This window comes from Gymnoscopelus braueri, assembly GCF_963280865.1.
Source record: "Gymnoscopelus braueri genome assembly, chromosome: 17".
In the NCBI taxonomy this organism is placed as follows: Eukaryota; Metazoa; Chordata; class Actinopteri; order Myctophiformes; family Myctophidae; genus Gymnoscopelus; species Gymnoscopelus braueri.
The window spans coordinates 5,148,478-5,172,720 of NC_137617.1; positions in this window are offsets into that span (position 1 = coordinate 5,148,478).

The window sequence follows — 24,243 nt, forward strand, 5'->3', positions numbered from 1 at the left end:
AATTTCGCATGGGGGGAATATAATATTATATATATGCCGCTATTTTGGGTGATTTTTTTGTGTTTTGGGCATTAAGGGGTTAATAATAAAAAATGCTCAAGGGATTTCACCGGGCACCCTCTTGAATCCTTAAGAGGGGACCCCCAGCAGCAAGAATCAGTTGAGAAAAAAACTTTAACCGACGAAACCACGTTAAGCCCCATGACTCCCGGACTTAGGGTGCAAAACATACTCTCTCGCCATGCCTTTCGGCCTGGCGGAGACAATAAAGCACAACCTTGAACACAGTCTGTCTGTCTTTCAGGCTGCACTCACAGCTCACAAGGGGATAATGGATGAGTCTGCATCTGTGCTCTCAACCATTAGCACATCCAGAACTGTGTTACCAATGCTAGGAGGTGACTGAACCTTGTGGGAAAAATAAATTAGCAACTGCTGTTGTTAAGTATATTTGCGTTGCTATGGTGATTATCACGCTGACTACATATTTGTCTTGTCTAGACTTGTTTTTCTGTCTCGCTTCATTGTGCACAAATCTAGTTAAGCACAAATGACATAACACTAACTTAATCAGTGGTTTCAAGGACCCCCACAATTCTGAGAACGTAAAAATGGAACCAAATGGCATTTGGTTCCATTTGAACCCCACATTGATAATAGTGAGTCTTTCATGCAGCAGTAGGTGGAGTGGTGAGGCTGGTTTTAAGGCTGAAGAATGACTTCTCTCTAGCAGCAGCATGGATGAGCACTGGAGCGACACAGCTGTGGATTAGAGCAGCCTGTCACACACTGACAGCACAGTGACAATGTAATCGTACGACTGCATGGATCCCTGCAGAAAGGAGGAAAATGAGAGGAGAAGGTTAAAAGAGGCCCTTAATAGTACTGTCACCCTTGTGTTTACCTTTACATTTAACCCAGAAGCCTGTAATTTAAGTAAGAATGTCCTAGTGGGGGTCAGAGAAATGCCCTTCGATGGTGAGTTCTAAATTGTTACTGCTTTAAAAAAATATTATTTTTCAGTCCAGTCATGCTCAGTTAATTTCCACGGAGGAGTAGATGAATCCTGAGGTGTGTTTCTTAAGAGCATCCATCGATCTGCAAGAGTAGCTGAATGTGTTTCAATAATAATAGTAATATTATGGCTCCGTTCCACTATGAAGGATAACCTCATGCAGTAATAGTACGGCTCTGTTCCACTATGAATGGTAACCCGCAACCTTCCATGACATAAAACCTGACAGAACCCATGAAGTACTGTGATGGTGAAAGAATATGTTGTATAAGTTCTGGTTTCCTAGAACTTATTTATGTCCTGTTCATTTGGGCTACGGACCCCCTCGAAAATGAGATGGTGCATCTCAAGGGGTTTATCCTTCTAATAAAGGTACTATATATAACAGGGGTTAGCACTACCTCCTGAGCAGAGACCAAATTAGTTTCTGAGAACCATATGTGAACCCAAGCCATGTGGAAACCATTCCAGAACCATTGAAATACATTTCATGTTTGAAGGTTCACTTAGTTATTATTATTGTCAAAAAGAAACACTAGACCTCTAACTGCATGAACCAATGAAACTGCCTATGGTAACACTTAAGAAAGGATCATGATAAATGTTTAATTTGCCTTAATATCAATATTCCAACATAATGTAGCTTTAGATGAGCCAATTAAATGTGCATATAATATCCTCATGCATTATTTATGGATCCAGTGAGTCATACCATTACAAGTGAATTACTGTAATGGTGCTAATCCATCACATGTACAGTAGGTTAAAGTTACAGTAGTTCAAAGCATGTGAAGACTTTGGAACAACAGACACAATAACAACAAGCTTTACACGCACGCACGCACGCACGTGTACACACACACACACACACACACACAAATATTACGGTACCATAAAATATTTTATGGTACCGTATTTAGGGAAGAGAAAAGCACAGGACTAGATACATATCTGGAGGGCTGCAGTTATTTTTGTGTATAGCCTAATAGAGTGCTGTTGTGGCTCTTTTTTTTATTGATAGTACAGTAGGTAGACAGGAAACGGGGAGAGAGAGATGGGGAGTGACACACAGGAAACACCGTCGGGATCGGGACTCGAACCCACGACATGCTGTCAGGCTACAATGGAACCTACTGGTGCCCGCTAGGCCAGCCCGGGCCGGTGCGTATGTGCATGGGTAGGTTGGCGTGGAAGGGTGTATGGCAGTCAGAGAAGGACATCAGTCAGAGTACAAGAGCAGTTAATGTTCATCCGCTGTGCAGTTGATGGGTTTGTAAGATGGACACACAGCAGCAGAAACCATACAGCTGGTACTAATATGGACTAAAGATGTGGACAAAATGAAAAGGAACCACCAAGAGACTTTGTTATCGCCTGCATGGAACTCTGGGAAAATACTTATATTCCAAGTGTGCCGGATTAATGCCCTCAATCTAACGGACAATACAGTATGTAGGCTACATTGTATAATAATTGTATGCATATTGTACATTTGAATTGTGTCATACAGTATAAGAGGAGATAACAGGAGTTCTCACATATGTATTTATCCTGCAGGCAGCAGGACGAGACAACCAGCTGGTAGGAGACCATCCATCCTCCTCTGCTGTGGAGGAGGATGGATGAGTGTGTGCAGAGGAATAGAAGGAGAGGTGCAGACAACCAGAGGAGAAGAGCTGGTAGGAGACATGTCAGACCACTAAAGTACTGTCCCAGGTCACTGGGGGAACACAATAGACCAGCAGGTGTGTGCTTACTGGACCAAAATGGGACATAAATCCTGCCAGAATAAAAAAAACTCTGCCTCTCTGAACAGCAGCAGCAACTCCAGAAGACATCATTTGCTTCTCAAAATGTCACTTCAAATGAGAACTGGGAAACAGGGAGTATGTGTCCAGAGAATGCCTTTGCTGTCTTAAGGTAGCATCTTTTTCACTCCCAAGAAATGCCTGAACTTGAACTGGTCAATTAAATTAACTTGACAGGCTAGGGGTAGCAAGTGATGCGGTGCGGGGGGCCACCAGCAGGGGGGGCCCCACCTGCGCTGATACAAATATTTTTACAGCAAAAAAAAGAAAAAAGTTGATTTCTATTGGTCAAATAGAACCGAATTAGACCCGAAATTTTGGTTGTGCACGCGCGCTGCGCGTGCGTGCATGTACGTGAAACTCCCGCGGGGAGGCCCCGCGATTCTGCGTTACGCCACTGTGTATTGTCTTTGTGGAACATGTCCCACCAACATTTTGCTAAAGATAGAAATAAACAAGTCTCAATATACCTTGTATTGTCTATCTTATTCTTTGTTTCACTGGAATGTCACCTGTAGATCTGCTGTATATTATGTATGTTTTGTCTCAGAGGTTGTTCATGCTTTGTATTCATTATAGAATACAAGTTACTAAGTGTTACTCAACAACTACAATAACTGACTATACATTTAGTCACACGATGAATCTTGAAAATTGCTTTTTTTTTTTTGCTTGTCCAAAATGGCCAATTTTCTTTTGTAGCCTACTCTCAGCGATCTTTCCTTTATCTTTATTTCCAATCCATTGTTGGGTCATCAGTCTGGGGTCCATGGTTCCTACCATCTAGACGCTTGCAATGTGTTGCATCATGAGTTGTTGTGAGCTTGTAGAACAATGTGTTGCACCATGACTTGTTGTGAGCTTGTAGAACAATGTGTTGCCTAATGGGTTATTGTTAGCTTATAGAACAAGGTGTTGCATCATGAGTTATTCTTAACTTGTAGAACAGCTATTTTAGCCACATTTGAAAATGCTATTTTGTATTAAACGAGTAGTTCACCCAAAAACATTACTTATTTTCCATCAATTGCACACCCTATGAAGCCTTGAATTTGAGAGTATATACATATATATTATGTTTTGAATTTTTAAGCCAAAAATGTGATGAAGAGCAGAGTGTCCATTTTGTGTTTATTCCTTTGTTTGTAAAAAGTAAATAAATGGAAGATGTTAATTGGTGACATTATCGGGGAACAGCCTAAGTTTTTATTTTTAAGTCATCAACACACCCCATGAAACCTTGATTTTTTTGTTGCATACCTAGTAGGAGAACCAATGGAAACTCTTATGTTTGGATGAAAGCTGATATAGTAGCTCAAACTACATTTTAAGCTTGTAAATATTCCCCCAGTGGTGCATTCCAGTCACCTATTAGGGGCCAGTGTCATATATTGTCTTAATCAATAGCACTGCAATTACTTCACATCAAGTTATTATCTTCAACACAAATATTAAACTATTCAGAACATGTATTTGATAGAGAAAGAACCACATGGAGTAAACCATACTGTTAAAGTTATTGCAGTTTGTTATTAAGAGTTGCTGTCTTCATCACACATCATTATATGTATCGGGCTACTATACATCTAAATGTACCAGTTAGTCTCAAATTTACAATGAACACATTCCCACCTAATGTTACCTTTACCTAAAATAATATCTGACCTTTAAAATACAATTGACCATAGTTTATCTCCTTGAACATCTTGATAGTAGAAGTCTAAAAAGCTATTCATGCAGTGTGTCAACAACATCTATCTATTCGGTATGTCCTGCAGTGATTTACATGTGTGAAATAGTCTCTCTAAAATCCCTCTTGTTATGCAGGCAGAACCATTAAGATAGATTGGCAAATGAAGTCCCTATAGAAACCTAATTTGAAACCTAATTTGCACATGATTGCAAATTCTTCCAGAACCATAGAACTAGGCAGAATCAGCTTTGGTGAAGGAGAAAGATTATAGATATGTCAACAAAAGGATGGGGGTGAATAAAATGTTAATTACAAATACACTTAACATACTGTTTAAATGAACTATTATCTTAGTAGTATTTCTTATTCACTGAGTCAAGAGTTTTCAGATACATTATTTGAAGACTCTTTGGTAGAAAATAAGTCAATGTGTCGGGTGAACTACCGCTTTAAGGTTGTTAAGGCCACTGTTGGTTTGCTACTTGACAAAATTGTTGGGAATTTGTTTATTTATTAAATGAACAACACATTTGGAATTTGTTAGTTGTGGACATTAATTACTTTATGAAATTTAACTCCACAGCATACAGTGTTCTACCTCCCTCAATTATCTTTCCTTTGACTTTACATAATGCTGTATGTATTGATATACATACTTAGTATCAACAGCATGCATGAGCAACAATGAGTCTCTGCAAAATATGTACAGTCTAACAAGAACTATGAATAACTGTGAGTGAATGTTAAATAAGTAATCTAACAACAAGGTATATAATAGAGAATGTTTATTGACAAAAAGACAAGGCGAAAGTAAAAGATCAGTGGGTAATATGTTTGCCAAACAAATCTATGAAGGCACTCCTTCCTAAAGTGAGGCATATTGTGGTCAAAGTTTTGATGTGTTTGGGTAAAGCTATTCCTGCAGTGTGTCAACAATGTATCTATTCTATATAATCTGATCTAGTACATATACATGTGTGAAGTCTCTCTCAAATCCCTCTAGTTATTCAGCCAGAACCATTAATATAGATTGACCAATCAAGCCCCTAAATTGCACATGATTGCTCCAGATTATTTCAGAGCAACAACTGTTCTTTATACTGTGTTTATAGTATGTGATTGTTCATAACATCATCTGAATGTATCTACTGAAAATACCACACACAGTACTCCTATAAACCATAACACAAAAAACACCTCTTGACATTGAATATGTATCTAAACAAAAACAAAAAATGGGGGGGTTATGTCTTTATAAAATGCACAACAAATTTGGTATTTTTTCATTCTGGATATTAAAGGTAGGGTAAGTGATTTACTTTGGTTAAATATGTGTTAAATAGCTCTATATTGTGATAGTACTCATTACTATCTATATAATTCCTTTCTGCTTCATTATATCTGACCTTACTATTTTTATAAAAATATCATTATCTACTTGCTAAACTGTATTGAAGTGTAGGCCTACTTCAAGCAGTCGAAAATGTCATGAGCACACACATACAAAAAAAATAAATCTCATTAGTGTGAACATTATGATAACAGATTAATTATAGAGGACGAGAAGCATCAGCACATCCACACATAACATAATTATTGTTGCATGTTTTGGATAGTGACATGTGGAATGTTCTTTACTTTTCAAAGTCAGAGGTAGTTTGTGCAGTGGTCCTTTATTTTCGAGATAAATACCAATACCATGAATAACTGGCAATCGTTATTCTTTCATATGATTTACTTGTGACTTGTGTTCATTTTTTCTTGGTTTTAATACATATTCAAGGTCAAGAGTTGTTTTTTGACTGTTATGTGCATAACAAGGGTTGTAACCGCCTTGTTTTTCATGTGATTGACTGTAATTACCACACACAGTAGCCTACTCCCTATAATCCATAATGCATAAATGTTGTGAGGACTAAATAGACACATTTTACAATGTTCAAAACCTATTCAGAATGTATTTGAAAAGACAGAAACACAAAGAGTAAACCATAATGTTAAAGTTCTTGCAGTATGTGTGTTATTAAGAGTTGCTATCTTCATCACACAGGATTACATTTACCAGGCTACTATGCATCTAAATGTACCAGTTAGTCTCCTATTTGTAATGTACACATTCCCACCTAATTTTACTTTTACCTACAATTATATTCCTGCAGTGTGTCAACAAGAGAATTCAAACCGGTGTCAGTCACACATGGGGACATGAATAGAGGAGGACTGATGAACATTGCTTTTAAACAAAAACAACTCCCAATGAATCAAACATTAGTTACACAGTATGTGTTTTTAACTATTTATAGCATCACATGTTTTAATAAGTGTAATTGGAAGTGAATGCCATGCTTTTGGTGAGCAGACACATTTTAAACTGGAACACTCTACAATGTAACCTTATCAATGGGTAAACTCTATTGATGACTGATTTTGGCAACCTCCCTGAAAATGCATTTTATGTTTAAATAGCTTGAAAGACATGTGTTACTGAACACTGTAGCAATTATTAATCAGAATCAGAATAGAGCTTCAAGTTGTTTGACAATACACTTTTTGTTTGAACCAAAACATATCCCTTAGGCTACCTTTAAAGTTTCACAAGGTTGCAACTTAATTCAAAAATATGAACAGGGTATATTATACACATGCAAAGACAAGTGCTGGTGTATTATTTATGAAGGCATGTATGTTCATGATAATTCCAGGGGTGGTGCTAGTTTGTGTCTTGAACAACAGCAACAATGACTAAGTGCTGACTTTTTCTTGCATTTACTTTTATCTTGTATTGTTGTCTTATTTTAATAAACATTCAAAGTCAAGTGGCCCTTTGGAAGACAATAATACAACATGTTTAATGTTGGAACACAAACCTTTACTAGATAAATTAAAATGTCATGTACAATCACATATTATAAACACATTATAATGAGTTGAGTTGTTCCTTCACCAAAGCTGGTTCTACCCTTTTCTATTGTTCTAAAAGTATTTGGAACAATCATGTGCTAATTGGGTTTGTATTGGGGACTTGATTGGCCAACATGGAGCACATTTATGCTAGGCTGTGATTGGTGGAGAGATGGTTGTATTGTTTTCCTCCTTGGCCAATCATTCAAAGAAGAGTTAGTAGTTGTAGTTTTTCCACAACTCCTCCAGGATATCAATCATTTCTGAGCACATCTAACTGTGGACTCCAGACTTCAGGTGAAGATGAACTCTCTCAACCCCACCAGGGACAATTCTGCTGAACAGGAGGAACCCAAAGACCATGGTATGTTACTTGCCCTCCCTCCCTTTTCACCCACCCACCCCCCTTTTTCTGTCACATTTTCATATTAAAACAGTCTAAATATTCTATTGTAATTTGACCAGTAGCTTTGCTGTAGATTTAGATCATTCATTGTCTCACAGTTCATAGTTATATACATTGTAGAATATAAGTGCTTTTACATTTTTAACCACTTAAGATATAGCTTTAGTGGTGCAATGACCATTGGAAATACCTTGCCTAAAAGCTTACGTTATTTTGAGCTTGTAGAACGGCTATTTTAACCACGTGATATTTTTTGTATTGACGTTTTTAAGGTCATTGTTAATTAGTTACTTGACAAAACAAGGGGCTTATTTATTTTGAACATATTTTGAATTAGTGAATTCTGGACATTAACTCATTTATGTAAATGTTAAGTACGGTCTTTCTAACTCTCTCAACAATATTTCATTTGTCTGTTTTCCAATCCAGTGTTGGGTCATCAGTCTGCCTCCCCTGTCCTACCAGAGGTGAACGAAGAAAGAAGCTTGGCAAAGCAAAAACGCCACTGCTGTGATCAGTGTGGAAAACGGTTCCTTAACATCTCCACACTTAAAATACACCAGAGAATTCACACTGGAGAGAAACCCTATGGATGTGATCAGTGTGGACGACACTTCTCTGAAATGTCCAAACTTAAAATACACCAGAGAATTCACACTGGAGAGAAACCCTATGGATGTGATCAGTGTGGACAACACTTCTCTATAATGGCCAACCTTAAAAGCCACCAGAGAATTCACACTGGAGAGAAACAATATGGGTGTGATCAGTGTGGACAACAATTCTCTAGAATGTCCAGCCTTAAAATACACCAGAGAATTCACACTGGAGAGAAACCATATGGGTGTGATCAGTGTGGACAACACTTCTCTCACATGCAAAGCCTTAAAACACACCAGATAATTCACACTGGAGAGAAACCCTATGGATGTGATCAGTGTGGACAACACTTCTCTACAATGGCCAACCTTAAAAGCCACCAGATAATTCACACTGGAGAGAAACAATATGGATGTGATCAGTGTGGACAACAATTCTCTAGAATGTCCAGCCTTAAAATACACCAGAGAATTCACACTGGAGAGAAACCATATGGGTGTGATCAGTGTGGACAACACTTCTCTCACATGCAAAGCCTTAAAACACACCAGAGAATTCACACTGGAGTGAAACCCTATGGGTGTGATCAGTGTGGACAACACTTCTCTGAAATGTCCAAACTTAAAATACACCAGATAATTCACACTGGGGAGAAACCCTTTCACAGTGATGTGTGTGGAAAGGCTTTTAGTCAGTCAGTGAATTTACAAAGTCATAAGGTTGTACACACAGGATTAAAACTTTTTCCTTGTGGTCAGTGTGGAAAGAGTTTTACTACATCAAGCAACTGGAAACGTCATGAGCGTACACATATGAAAGATAAATCTGATTAGTGTGAACATTATGATGACGACAGATTCATTATAGAGGACAGGAAACATCAGCACATCCACATAACCAAGTGTTCCATGATGATCCATTATGGTCTTTTGTTTAAGCAATTGTTGATGCAGATGGCTAAACTGTTATAAATACATTACATGTATATGAGCATGTTGATTCTAGAACAATAGGATGGGGATGGATACAATGTTGATTTGTTGATTAATTGCAAGTAAACTTAACATACTGTTTAAATGAACGATTCTGTTTAGTAGTATTTCTTATATGAGTCAAGCGTATTAGAAAATAACAGTATTCTGGTGACTTGTGTTGGAGCCTGTTAGAGCTTCTTTTTTTGACACTGTGTATATTTCTCATTGCATCTATCTAAAGAATTCCTTTCTGCTTCATTATATCTTGTCAGGGACCCGACCCGGGTAATACTTGGACCAATAAACGGAGCACAGAACCAGGAGTTTGCAGAAATGATATCCTTTTACTTCTCAGTAGTTAGAACATAAGAACAACGTTACACCTCGGCAGAGGGAAAAGTAACAAAGGCACGGTGGAAACAAACACAGGGAGAGTAGACACAGCTACGAATAAACAGTAGGTCACTCGACATGAAGTTATCACAAAGCACTGGGCCCACAGAGAACGCCTGGTTAAAAGGCAGAGTCAATTGTCAATCAGTGGCCAGCGCGCAGCTGGGCGCACAGCTGTAGCCTGTCTCCTCATCACCAGGAAAGAAAGGGGGAAAGAGCGAGCCACAGAGGAAAGACAGGGGGCGGGGCTGAGGACAGGGTCAGAGTGTGACAGTACCCCCTCTTTTAAGGACGGATTCCAGACGTCCTCAGAACAAGGACGGGGGGGGGGGGGGGGGGGAGGATAAGCCGCCAGGGCTCAGGCAACGGGTGGAGCCGAGGGTACTGGCAGATGACCTCCGAAAAGAGGGAGGAGGCGAACCCCGGCAGCGACGAAGAACAGGACCAAGGGCAGCACCGCTGAGGACGGCTCCTTAACGGGACCCACCAAACTCGAGTCGGATCCAGAACCGCTCCAACCTCAGCGGCCTGTCAGCAGCCCGTCGCCGCTGCCCGGGGGGGGGGGGGGGGGGGGGGGGAGGCTCTGAGAGAAGAACACAAACACACAGACACACCAGGCCTGGGCCAAGCCCAGACCCAACACACACCAGACCAACCAAAACAGCAAGGGCAGAGAAAGGGAAAACACACAGGTGAGAGACAGGAAACCAACTGGAAAAAACACTGAAAATAAAAGGGAACCAAAAGTAAAAAGAACTGGGCCACGGCCCTACCACCAGTAGAAACACACTGGATCAAGGTAAACATTCTTAAAGTGCCTTAGACGGGCAGAAGGCCCCATAAAAGTAGCAAAAACACTGGAATCAAAGTACACAGTCATAAGGACTTAGACGGGCAAACGGCCCTACAACCAGTGGAAAACACACTGGAATCAAAAGGTAACATACAAAGGTGCCTTAGACGGGCAAAAGGCCCCATAAACAGTAACATAAACACTGGAATCAAAGTACACAGTCATAAGGACTTAGACGGGCAAAAGGCCCTAACAGGTTGAAACAAAAAGACAACAGGAAAAACTAATAAGTGTCCCGTACGGGACGTATGGGACATTTGAGGAGAAAGTGGTCAGAGCGACCGCAATACAAACATAACTTATTCTTAAAGCGGCGCTCCCTTTCCTCCCGAGACTGGCGCCCCGGCTCCAGGTGTAGGGAGTGACCGCGGCCTTCTCTCTCTTCGGACGGGAAGCGAGCCTGTGCTCCGGCCGGAGACAGGCGACGAATCCTCCTCTCCGCGGAAGGACGCTGGCGGCGGCCCTCTCTGTCCGGAGACAAACGATGATTCTCTCTCTCCGCGGAGGCGACCTGGCGGCGGCCCTCTCTGCCCGCTCTCCCCGGAGACAAACGATGATTCTCTCTCTCCGCGGAGGCGACCTGGCGGCGGCCCTCTCTGCCCGCTCTCCCCGGAGACAAACGATGATTCTCTCTCTCCGCGGAGGCGGCTTGGCGGCGGCCCTCTCTGTCCGCTCTGTCCGGGGAGAAACGACGCACCTCTCTCTCCACGGGAGGAGGCTGGCGACGGATCTCTCTGTCCGGGGACAAACGATGATTCTCTCTCTCCGCGGAGACCGCTTGGCGGCGGCCATCTCTGTTCGCTCTCTCCGGAGATAGACGACGCACCTCTCTCTCCACGGGAGGACGATGATTCTCTCTCTCCAGCGAACGACGCCGGCGGCGACTCTCCCCACGACGGGTTCTCGACCCGGAAGGGGACCGCCCACGGCGTTCCCTCCCCAGAGACAAACGACGCCGCTCCCTCACCCGGGATGGCGACCGACGCTGCTCTCTCTCTGGGGGCCGGCGTCGGCTCCCTCTCTCGGCGGAAGGCGAACGCCCGCCCTCCTCCTCCTCCGAACGAAGTTCCCACTCCTTGGCCAGGAACTCGTGAACCATGTGGTCCCACCCATCCGGAACCACGGCCCAGGCTCTCGCTTCCTTGATGCTGGAGGTCCCTGCTGAGCCGGCTCGCCCGCCAACGGCTCCCACCTCCCGTGGACTGGCAGCGCCGCTCGGCTCCTCCTCCTCCCTCGGGTCCGTTTGGACCGAAGCGTCAGCTGCTGATGCCCGCTGGGGCCCCGCCTCCAGCGTCTGAACCCGCTGCAACACTCCCTGGACTCTGGACCGGATCCCCGCCTGGCCCTCCAGAACGCTGGCCTCCAGAGCGTCCAAGCGAGCGTCCATCCGGCCCAGGGAGTCCAACGCGACTAGCCGTGCCTCGACCCGGACCAGAGAATCATAAATCTCACCCATGGTGAGCTGCTGCAGCTCCAGGACTCCAACACCCGGCCCGTGCTCCGCGGGGTCCATGAATGGCTTTGTGATACTGTCAGGGACCCGACCCGGGTAATACTTGGACCAATAAACGGAGCACAGAACCAGGAGTTTGCAGAAATGATATCCTTTTACTTCTCAGTAGTTAGAACATAAGAACAACGTTACACCTCGGCAGAGGGAAAAGTAACAAAGGCACGGTGGAAACAAACACAGGGAGAGTAGACACAGCTACGAATAAACAGTAGGTCACTCGACATGAAGTTATCACAAAGCACTGGGCCCACAGAGAACGCCTGGTTAAAAGGCAGAGTCAATTGTCAATCAGTGGCCAGCGCGCAGCTGGGCGCACAGCTGTAGCCTGTCTCCTCATCACCAGGAAAGAAAGGGGGAAAGAGCGAGCCACAGAGGAAAGACAGGGGGCGGGGCTGAGGACAGGGTCAGAGTGTGACAATATCTGACCTTACTTTTTTTTTTTTATCATTATCTACTTGCTAAACTGTGTTGAAGTGTACTTCAAGCAGTCGAAAATGGCATGAGCACACACATACAAAAGATAAATCTCATTAGTGTGAACATTATGATAACAGATTAATTATAGAGGACGAGAAGCATCAGCGCATCCACAAAACATAAGTATTGTTGCATTTTTGTGAATTATGGTCTTTTTTAGACTGGGATATAACTGTTTTTGTTTTTTTTTAGTAGTACTTTTAATGATAACAATTATCAAATAATGTCATTCAATTTTAAATAATGCTTTTTTGTAATTATATAACTATTTGCTATATTAGGTCTCCTATTAGTGTGATGTATAAATGACTTCAATTGGTGATTGCAAGAGCTACTAGAAAGGTGACATTCCATGTGTTGAAGCCAGTATCTGAAAGACCTTCATTGAACTGCTGGTCATGACACGCCATTAAATATACTTACTATATACTGTTGAAACACCTGTAATAATTTCCTGCTGTAGTTAATGGATGTTTAAAGGATTCAAGTACTGCTGTTGATTACTGCCAGGAAGCTGAATACTTGAGTTACAATACAGACAAGGGGTTCAGGTTCAGATCAAGTCAGCCATTCTGGGGCCTGACAACATGGTAAATGTTAAATGGTGCATTTATATGCAATAGCACCTTTATCCACAGCAGTTTACAATGTGCAATACATTCACATTCAGGCCTTTAAGAGACTGGATTTAATCTTGTCAAAAGGTGATCTATTCCAAGCCAAGATGCAACGTTAATAATAGAAAATGTAGTCTCTCTGCTGCATACTGTACATTTCCCTGTGTCTTGTCTTATAATGTGATTTATATTGTACGCTGTTATGTTGCTTAGAATGGCTTTATTTTGAAAGACAGAAGTACCCTTATATTGAAAGGCCCTCTTGATGAGAAGAGGTCACTGTGACTTTAGGCCCTCTTGACGAGAAGAGGTCGTTAGTTAAGGCAGGTGTGTGAGTTTAGCTAATTGCATTGGATACACAACAGCTGTGTGAGCCTACAAACAGCATTTTATGTTAGTAGCAGCAGAGAGTGCATGCTCTTCATTTCTGTGTCCTTTTCTGATGCTTTTCAACCTACCTTCTACATACCTTCACCAGGAGGCAATGCTGTAAGCTATAATTCATTGGAAGCTGTAATTTCATGTTATGGTGACAATTTCATGTATGTAAAAATAAGTTAATGTTTAAAACGGCAGTTAATGGTTATTTTGTATTCAAAATGATTGTATTTACAAGCTACTGTAATGAGGACATGACAGCATTTCATGTTATATTGTACGAATGTACGTTATGTTTGCTTTCAGTTTTTACTCCATGACCTGTAAAGATGAAGAATCCTCAGTAAAAGAACAAGTCTTACATCACGTCATTATTTCTATGGGAAGTGGAGTTTAGCTCGCTGTTGAGCTGAAGTTCAGCACACACTTTGGCAAGAACAGCACACCCTGACAATAATAGCCATTATGTTTCAATTATTTCTTAAAGCCTAGTTTATATTGTATAACACAGGTTCTCAAGGTGGGGTCCGGGGTCCCCTGGTGTCGTTGAAGGGGGTCCAGGGGGTCCTCCAGCTAAATGATGGATAATTGGGAACTCACTGATCCCTTCAGTTCTGTGTGTACACTCTCAGGGTTAATTTAACACTGAGGATTTTACAGTGTAGATTGGGGTACCAGTTGGCACCAAATGGGGGTCCGTGGGTTAACGCATATCAAACTGGGGGTCCTAGAAATTCAAAAGGTTGAGAATCACTGCTGCATAAAACAAGCCACTGAATGGATCAACTCTGGGCATTTGTACTCAATACATGAGTTCAATGACAAGCATCCAGTGTCCATGGCAACGGTGTGAAGCCACTAGAAATGTCAGGAGTGTCTCACAGCCTGTGAGACGTTCCAAATTACTTGCTTTATCAATGAGCCAAAAAAAACTCGTCTCACAGGGTTTGTCTTACACAGACTTAACTCCTCTTCAGAAGCCAGCATTGCCCAACATGTGAACAACAGATAAACACACTGGAGACAGTAAAGCAACACTTAGATCTCAAAGCTTCAGGCATGTGTGAGTGCAGTGACTCCATGCTTGCGTTGCCAAAGCGGCCATTGATTTGACTCTGTAAGCATAAACACTGATGTGCTTAAAGGAGAGAAGCCAAGGTCATGGATGTTGGACTACATCAAAATGTGCTTTTCACCCACAATGCAGCTGAACTGTGGTGTGAATCCACCATGTAGCTTATTCTCTAAAAGACATTTTCACTGCAGCCTGAAGTTCAATCCATGATCAGTTGCATTGCTCACTGTACTGTAGAACATCTTTGTAATTTCAGATCTATTTGTGTTATGTTTTTGTCAGCATCTCTCAATGAGTCTTTAGGTCATGGTATAAATTGTGTGAACGTGAAAACATAGACAATCTATATTAATGATTCAGAAAGTACTTAAGAAGTTCTTAACAGCTGAAATGTATTAATCATTAATTGTGTAATTGGGGCAGGGGTGTTCAGTAGGTTCCTCAGTTTGTGGATCACAGTTCAGTGTTTATGGTAAAGCACAAAGGTCCTTGGTACAAATAACATTACATATCTTTTCATTTACTTTGAAATACAACGAACTACTGCAGAATAATGCTGATGCACAGACAAATCAAACAAAATATGTTGTCATTATACACACGCTAAACTGAATGTATACTTCATCAGATGACAGTGTCCCTTTCTGGCAAGAACTTATCTTCAAGACAGAGTCAGTTCTTCTATGCAACATCTTCTAGCATGGAACATTATGGAATATCGTTTAGCAGTGAACATGTTCTCCTGACATTTCAGATTCACTACGCTACTTGCAGGATAATGTGTGTACTGACCAACAATCAAGTGTCTGGCATTGAACCCCTAACAGTCCAACATCTCTACTACTGTCACCATGTCTAATACTTCTGAAAAAATATTTACAATGATTGTAGGTGCATTTAGGTTACATCCGCAAAATCAAGGCATATGTATGTCCTCATGATATAACAACCATGTCACCCAGCACTCCATGGGCACAGGCAGCAGTGTCTCCGCCAAACATGGCGGCTGCTAATCATAGCAGTGACAGCGCAACATTCTGCCAGCACTCCGGCCTCATTTCTGGGCATCCCAAGTTGTCAAAACCCCTCTAACAACCAGTCTGCAGGCATGTCCCGTGCGGCTGGACCACCAAAGGAAACAAAGTTCCCAGTCCACTCCCGCACTGCCGACTGGTGTCAAAGCGCTCTCCGTAGCTGCTCCCATGGGCCCGCAAGTCCACTCATTGCTGTTCCGACGGCGGACGGACACACCGCTAGAAGGCCGCAGGGTTCATCCCCCCTGTTCCCGGTAGCTGTTCACGGGAGGGGCCGCCAGGCAGCGTCGGCTGGTAGTTACAACGGGTGCGGTTGATGAGATGTTTGTAAAAACAACATTGGCATTCACCGGCGCCTCACCTTCATGACGCCATTATTGTGCGCGCGCACACACACACACACACACACACACACACACACACACACACACACACACACACACACACACACACACACACACACACACACACACAGATCAATAGCCCACGGCATGTTATAGATTAGCACAGCCTGTGAGAGCAGTGGAGGTCTACACAGAAACATATCCCACGGCTTCTCAAAGTTCTACAGAGAACCAGGCAGCCAAATGCTTCTTTATGGAATCATGAGCTGTGGGTGGGGATTCCTGCCTCTGAAGAAGCAATGATTTACAAATCAAATCATAATAATCTCCATCTTAATAACTAGCAGTTGAATCCATGTAATGGAAACTATATTAGTACCATGCTGCAGCACACATCTTTGATATTGAACAATGCAAAGGTCAGTGGTGTAAAGTACATTTACTCAAGTACTGTACTTGAGTACAATGTTGAGGTATTTTTACTTTACTGGAGTATTTCCCATTTTCAGTACTTTTACTTCTACTCCACTACATCTACAGAGGCAAATATTGTACTTTTACTCCACTACAATTATTTTTAAACTTTAATTACTAGTTACTTTGTAGATTTTGATTATTATTACAAAACATAAATTAACCACTTCAGCCCTATATACATTTCGATCATTTGAAAATAGCCGATCTACAAGCTCACAATGCGTTGCAATGTGATGCATTGTGAGCTTGTAGATCTGCTATTTTAAAAATATTTTTATACATTTGAAAATGTGTGAAATGGGACACTCTGCATAATGAGTACTTTCTACTTTTGGTACTTTAAGTACATTTTGATACCAATACGTTTGTACTTTTACTCAAGTAAATCCAGAATTCCGGACTTTTACTTGTAACAGAGTATTTCTATATTGCAGTATTGCTACTTTTATTTAATGTAAGTAAAACACTACTTTTTTTACTACTTTTTCCACCACTGGCAAAGGTTAGGTTAATTTCTTCCATTTTCGACAAATGTTAAAAGCAAACATCCTTTATCCATTAAATCTAACAGTATGCCATTGATTTACTGATTGTTTCCTTTTTTTTTTTAACTTTTTCCCGTCACAGATGAGATATTAACCAAGCAGTTCATTCATTGTAACATAGGTGTAATATCTCATTCGGTAATTTGTCTTTGTCTGTTCCTGTCTCATCTCTGACTGCTAATTGTAAACAGTGTGTCATTGACTGTGTGTCAAAGAGGTTTCATTCTGACCTAATTTGATCATTGCTGTCAGTGTGAGTGAAATGCAAACAAAACAACAGCAGAACCTGTTTTAAACAGAGGTGTCAGTGAACGTCAACCTGCTCTGGATCAGAACATTGACTGAATCACAAACCATGAACAGTGTTTGACATTACTGTCATCATCATTGGGGTGCTGCACAGCAGAGGTGTGCATCATAGTAAATAGTATCTTCCCACCTTCTGATCAGTAATAACACAGAATCATAAGTTGTCAGAATGTGACAGAATGTGACTGCCCCAGCAAAGTATTTTAAGAAATGCAGTACAAGCCTGCAGGCAGACTAGAACAGTTTTTTTCACATGTAATTTCAGCTATTATATTTGGTAGTTTCCGTATGTATTGTGTGTTGAGTACTGACATTTAATAATTTTGTATTTGAAATTTTATTTTTTTATGTGGACACCAGGAAGACTAGCTGGTTGCTATGGCACCAGCTAATGGGGATCAAATCACCCTACTGTACATCACAAAAGATTCTCTGTGCATTCATGCCTCTGTATCGGTTATTGTACTATCACACACGATTTGCAAGCCATTATTAAAAAAAAAAGTTTAACCTTGGCATTCATGCGTGCACTGCAGTCTTTTGACAGCTAATCTTATCTTTTCTCTCGATCCACAATGATGTCCACAGGCAGACAGAGTTCAGATGGCTACTGGAGGGAGTTCACCTTTACAACTAACATGATGAGATGCCACCACGTAATGATTAAAATAAAATGATAAAAGGAGGTTTTCTGCGAAAGGCTCTTGTAGTAATTGTGGGCTTGTTTCAGCGAGCAAACTCACTATTTATATACTATATTCACCTCAAAACTTTGGCACCTAACTACTTCTACATACTTTCACTTAGAAACTCAATTCAAACTGTGAAAAATCCAGCTTACTGTGTCTTACATAACTGGAAATGTTTTATAGTTTTTGAAATATCTAACTTTAAACACCCAATAAAGTCCATTCGAAAATAGCCAATCTACAAGCACACAACCCATAGCCAGGGGGCAGCACACCACACCCGTCACTCCCGCCCCCGCACTCCCCTCAACTATGCAGGCAGGTGTATAACTGATGGCAAATAGGAGAATGGAAACAGCTGTTCCTAGTTGGGCAAGTGGAGCCAAGCCTACACTCACACACAACACAAGACAAACAGAGGACTGGAACAATTTGTAACTGGGTATCTTGCCAATTTGTACTAATGTTTTGACTTGGAGTGATGCCATACTGTTTCTTCAGGAACAGTATTTTCTAGTCGGCATAGATATTGTTACGTTCCTCACACACATAATGTCGGACATTGTCTCACTGAACCAAACTCAAACTCAAGAAAATGTGTTTGAGAAAAGCGGTGTTTAAGACACTGTAAAGCTATGACAGCTTAAAACATATATACAATTAAATATATGTCGCAAAATAAAAGTCTGGGAGTAAAACAAAAAACAGAAGAAACTATTAAGCAGAGAGAGAGAGAGCACAATCATATATATAATTTTCCTTGTACGGTAGCCTGCGCCTATATCTTACTTCACCAGGCATTAAGGTAACACTGACCTGAGACCTGACATGAGCACCTACTGTACTGACTGATCAGACACACACAGTTCAGGTACAACTGACTGGACAAAGCAGCAACCAAATGAACTTTGACAAAGCTCACTCATTCAAAACACTCAGCTAATAACAATTACAAACATTACATCAGGGCTATAACCATGTTTTATGGTAAATGAAAGGGAAAGTTTCATTATATATACCTGGAATTTGTCCTCTGCATTTAACCCAAGCTAACTAGTACGGAGGAGCAGCTATTGGGGAGCAGTTAGAAGTTTAATAGCTTGCCCTACGGACACCTTAACACGATGCCAGGAGGAGCCAGAATTGAACCGGGAACATCCCAACGACCGATCAACCTCCTGCCACCTCAGGGTTTAACAGTAGGCCTACAACTGAAATGCATCTGATCAGTACCACTGTTTCACTGAAACTGCTCATTGAAACAACTGATCATAAAACCTGAACGTTAACTCTGATTATGTAATTCATAATTCACAGGCAATAGTTAATGAAATTCTTATAATGACACTCAACCATGAATGAATAACATTTTATTTTTCAGGCATGTGTTGGGTTCATCAACCCTTTATTCACCAACATTAGTCTACTTTTAAATTATGTAACAGCAAAAACAATAACGGCTCTCAATACTCAAATTGTGTCTGCAATTGGACCTTAATTTACACCCTTCTTTCACAGTTTCAGTTTCACTTCTCAGAGCAACAATACATTACTTTGAGCTGTACAGCTATGACTGAAATTCTATGGAATTTATTCAAATATCACTGTCATGACCTCAAGAAAAAAAGTTACACTACAGAAGATCCCTTACATTTTATGAATGATTTGTTCTCCTACACACGCACATCATCAAGCAAAAATAAATAAATAAAATAAAATGAAGCTGCTGAGGCGAATATATCTCCTCAGTGTGGACAACACAGCAGAAGAGTTCATTAACATTTGTAGTGTTTCCCCTCAATGGCTACTCTGTAATGTGCTCATTAGTAATGTTGTGCTTGAGGCTGTTCTCCCTACAGGAGACCGTGGTTGGTAGAGAACTGTCTGTGTTTACTGCAGCACACATCAAAGCAAGCTGAGCTCACAAGTGGAGCATCTTCACAGAATGGACTGATTGCCTGCCCATCATGCACTGTGTGATGATGGGACATTTATATATACTCTCTGTTTTGCTGTGCTCTTGTTGCCTTTACAGACAGAAGCCTTTGTCTAGTTAGTTGTCACGTGTCACTATAAGAACAATTAGCCTTATGGTGTTAGGATATGCTGGTGAAAGCAGGTGTTTGTGAGGAAACAATAACATCAGCCAGTCTAAAACACTTTGTACAGAGACACAGAGGAACTCTTCTATTAATGAGGTAACTTTCTAATGCACAGACACTGAGCCACTCCTCTGAGGTGAAAAGCAACAACTGTGTTTTCCAGCATGCATTCACTAAACCACATCAAGAGTGATTCATGTATTCATCTTTATTCATTTATCTCACCAGTGTTCCTGACATGTACTTGAACCGCTTGTTTAGATTTTTATAAATTGACTGAACATACCAGACATGATTAACATAATCTGAGAAAAAATGCTTACTTTATTGATGGTTTTGTGAAATCATGTAAATGAGACAAACAAGATACTGGACAACACAGCTGCAGAAATACACACAAATCTAATCCAATCAAAGGAAGACAGTACTTATGAACTTGCCGTGCACACATTGAAGGAAACCTTGCAAGTTAATTTCTTTTACAAATACAACCATGAATACACACGCACACGCACACACACACACACACACACACACACACACACACACACACACACACACACACACACACACACACACACACGACGTAGACTTGTAGACAAATGACGGTTGACCTGAGGGAGAGGTGTGTGAAGGTGACAGCTGCTGAGTGTGGTTAAATACCCTGTGACAATGACAGCTGTTTGACACCTGTCACATGCACCACAGCCTTGCTGTATTCACTCTGTCTAATGCAGATGTGGCCGTCGAGCCTCTTGTTTGAAGTAGACCAGCTGATATTAGACCATTAGTCTTTTCACAAGAAAGACACCACACACAGACCAGCTGCTGCCAGACCAGTATAGTATTTTCTTTAGAGCCAGAGCGATATATCGGTCGGGCCGATATATCAGCCATTATTTGACTTTTTTGGCAACATTGGTATCATGTCCTGAATACACCTCTTTCAACCTGGCATCTCTATTTTGGGCGAGTTCGAAAATGTTGAAATGTTTTCCAACTTTTTCAATAAGAGCTGATACAAGTTCACTATATTTTGTTTTAAAAGATTTGAATTGTTGTTGCAATTTTTGGGAACATTTTGGTCAAAACATCCGTAATCGGTGGACTTACATTATCGTAATCTGCATCGGACCCAAAGATCTGGCCACACACATCCCTGCGATTCTAAATGTTCCAGTTCAGTTGAGGACAGACTTTATGGACAACCTTGATTTGTGATCAAGGTGGGAACACACCGCTGCTGTGCTAGTGTCAAAGATGAAACATGCTGTTCCACAACACCATGCATCACTTTCTCTTGTTCTCATTAACTCATTGGTCAACGACGCTGGTTGCTTGTTTCTTCCACAGACGCCAGGTTCTGTGAGAGAAACAAGCAACCAGCGTCGTCTAGTTCTGCACGAACGATAGCTCGTGCGCGACTTTCAGTGCATGTTCGAGTATCATGAGACTCCACAATGAGCAGTAGTAGAGAAAAAACTAACTTTGCATCGGTTATAATAGACGATTTTCACTCTTACACGGGCTCCCATTATGCCACGGAGGGGGTCGCCAGACTGCACGACACGGGACTCTCTGGTTTGACTCAACGTCCATTTCAATGATGGTGAGTGATTAGCGACACATCAAAGATAACACTTAAAATGTCTGGATCACCCCAAAAATGACTTATTTTCTATCAATTACACACCCCATGAATCATTGAATTCATGGAGACTTTTAGTTTTTTGTCGCATTCCTAAGACAATAATTTGATTACCGGCAGAAAGATGCTAATGTATCCGGTAGGAGACACAAAGTCGACTCTTTGTGTCTCCTACCGGAAATACACCCGGTCATCAAATTATTGGCTTAGGAATGCAAAAAAAAATAATCCATGAATTCAAGGCTTTATTGGGTATGTAATTGATAGAAAATAAGTACATATTTGGGTGAACTACTCCTTTAACCGAAAACAACTAATCTACAAGCTCACAATACGTTGCAAAGTGATGAGTTGTAGAATAGAAACCTACAGTTTTTGTATTAAAACAAATATTTGCCCCCTCACTATTTATAGCCAGTCACTTCATCCTGGCATCAGGCCTGATGCAGTTGAATGAGTGATACAAAACTATTCTATTTACTGTAGGCTGTTTGCGTGTTTATCTGTGCATACAGTGTGTATGTATGTCCATATTTGTCCACCAGACGGTGCTGAAGCGGCTGATATGTGCACACCTCTAGTTTACCTTGTTAGGGAGGACACTTTGCTATACTGACAACCAATAATGAAAGTTACCATATTACCAATTACCTTCTTTAAATCTCATTAATGTGATCCCGTTGCGGCCGCCTCCGCCGCGACTCCGCCGCACCCGCCGCGGCGGGCGGAGACGCGCCCGCCGCGGCGGAACGACCGCCACGGACCGCCCGTGACCGCAACAGCCAGCCACTGACCGTCACTGACCGCCGCAGACCACCACGGACCGCCACTGACCGCAAAAGCCCGCCACTGACCACCACAGACCGCCACGGACCGCCACGGACCGCCACTGACCGCAAAAGCCCGCCACGGACCGCCACAGACCGCCACAGCCAGCCACTGACCGCCACTGACCGCCACAGATCGCCACAGACCGCCACAGCCAGCCACTGACCGCCACAGACCGCCACTGACCGCCACAGACCGCCACAGACCGCCACAGACCGCCACAGACCGCCAAGGCCCGCCACTGACCGCCACGGACCGCCACGGACCACCACGGACCGCAAAAGACCTCCACGGACCGCCACGGACCCCCCCCCCCCAATAGAGAAGTAAATTTAATGAATGATTCATTATTGTTTAGGAAAACACTTTCTGTAACTTATAACACCAATGTACAATTCATTAGGTATTTAGCAGACAGACAGACAGACAGACTCCTGTGAGGAAAAGTACTTTGTGTTTATTAGATCAACATAATGAATGTATGTTAATGAAAGTTCATTATTATAATCTAAGGCTGATTAAAGTTATAAAACTAATTCAGTGAAGATATCATCTATTGGCCCCCTCTTCTCTAATAACACACTCAGTCATTCAACCATCTGCCTATTTCAATTGAGGGCTATATTTAAAAAGACCACATTTTGTATTTAACACGCACGCATGTGTGTGTGTGTGTGTGTGTGTGTGTGTGTGTGTGTGTGTGTGTGTGTGTGTGTGTGTGTGTGTGTGTGTGTGTGTGTGTTTGTGTGTTTGTGTGTGCGTGTTGGAAGATTATACTATGCAAGCAGTGAGATCGGGAAGCACAGTCACACATACCCAATGGTTTCATCGCTTATATCTTATGGTCTGTTGGCGAGATGTGCAACCAATGTACAACAGCCGTGTCTGTGCTCGCGTGCGTGCGTGCGTGCGTGTGTGCGTGCGTGCGTGCATGTTCACCGTTCAGAACCTGTGACTCCCTCTGCCAGACATTTGGTTGATGTGTGATGGATGCTCTCATCATTCTGCACTTCTCTAAAGCTCCCAGCTGAGAGAAAACAAGATCTAAAAAAAATCTGTGAGAGAGAGTGTGTGTGTGTGTGTGTGTGTGTGTGGGGGGGGGCTGTTGACTTTCTCCTTGCCGTCTCTCTTTTTTTTTTGCACATAGAAGCAGACCACAAAAGGAGAGGATAGCGGGCGACTTGATCTGCCTCGACCACGTAGCTTAAATCAAGGCCACACGATGAATTTCCACAATGGCCAAGGGTACATCATCCCCGCCGGTTACATAATTACAGTTATGGAAATTATAGTCATTTTAAGCTTATTACCGTCATTATCGCTCTGTGTCTCTCTCTCTGGCTGGTCCACTATGACTAGAGCCATGATGTGGTGGGTGATAGCTCACGCCTCCGAGGAGACCAGAGGGGAATAGAGAGATAACAGTGTGCAATTGTGAAGCCGTAGCCTCTGTCTGCACACACCAGCACAGAGAGAGAGAGAGAGAGAGAGAGAGAGAGAGAGAGAGAGAGAGAGAGAGAGAGAGAGAGAGAGAGAGAGAGAGAGAGAGAGAGAGAGAGAGAGA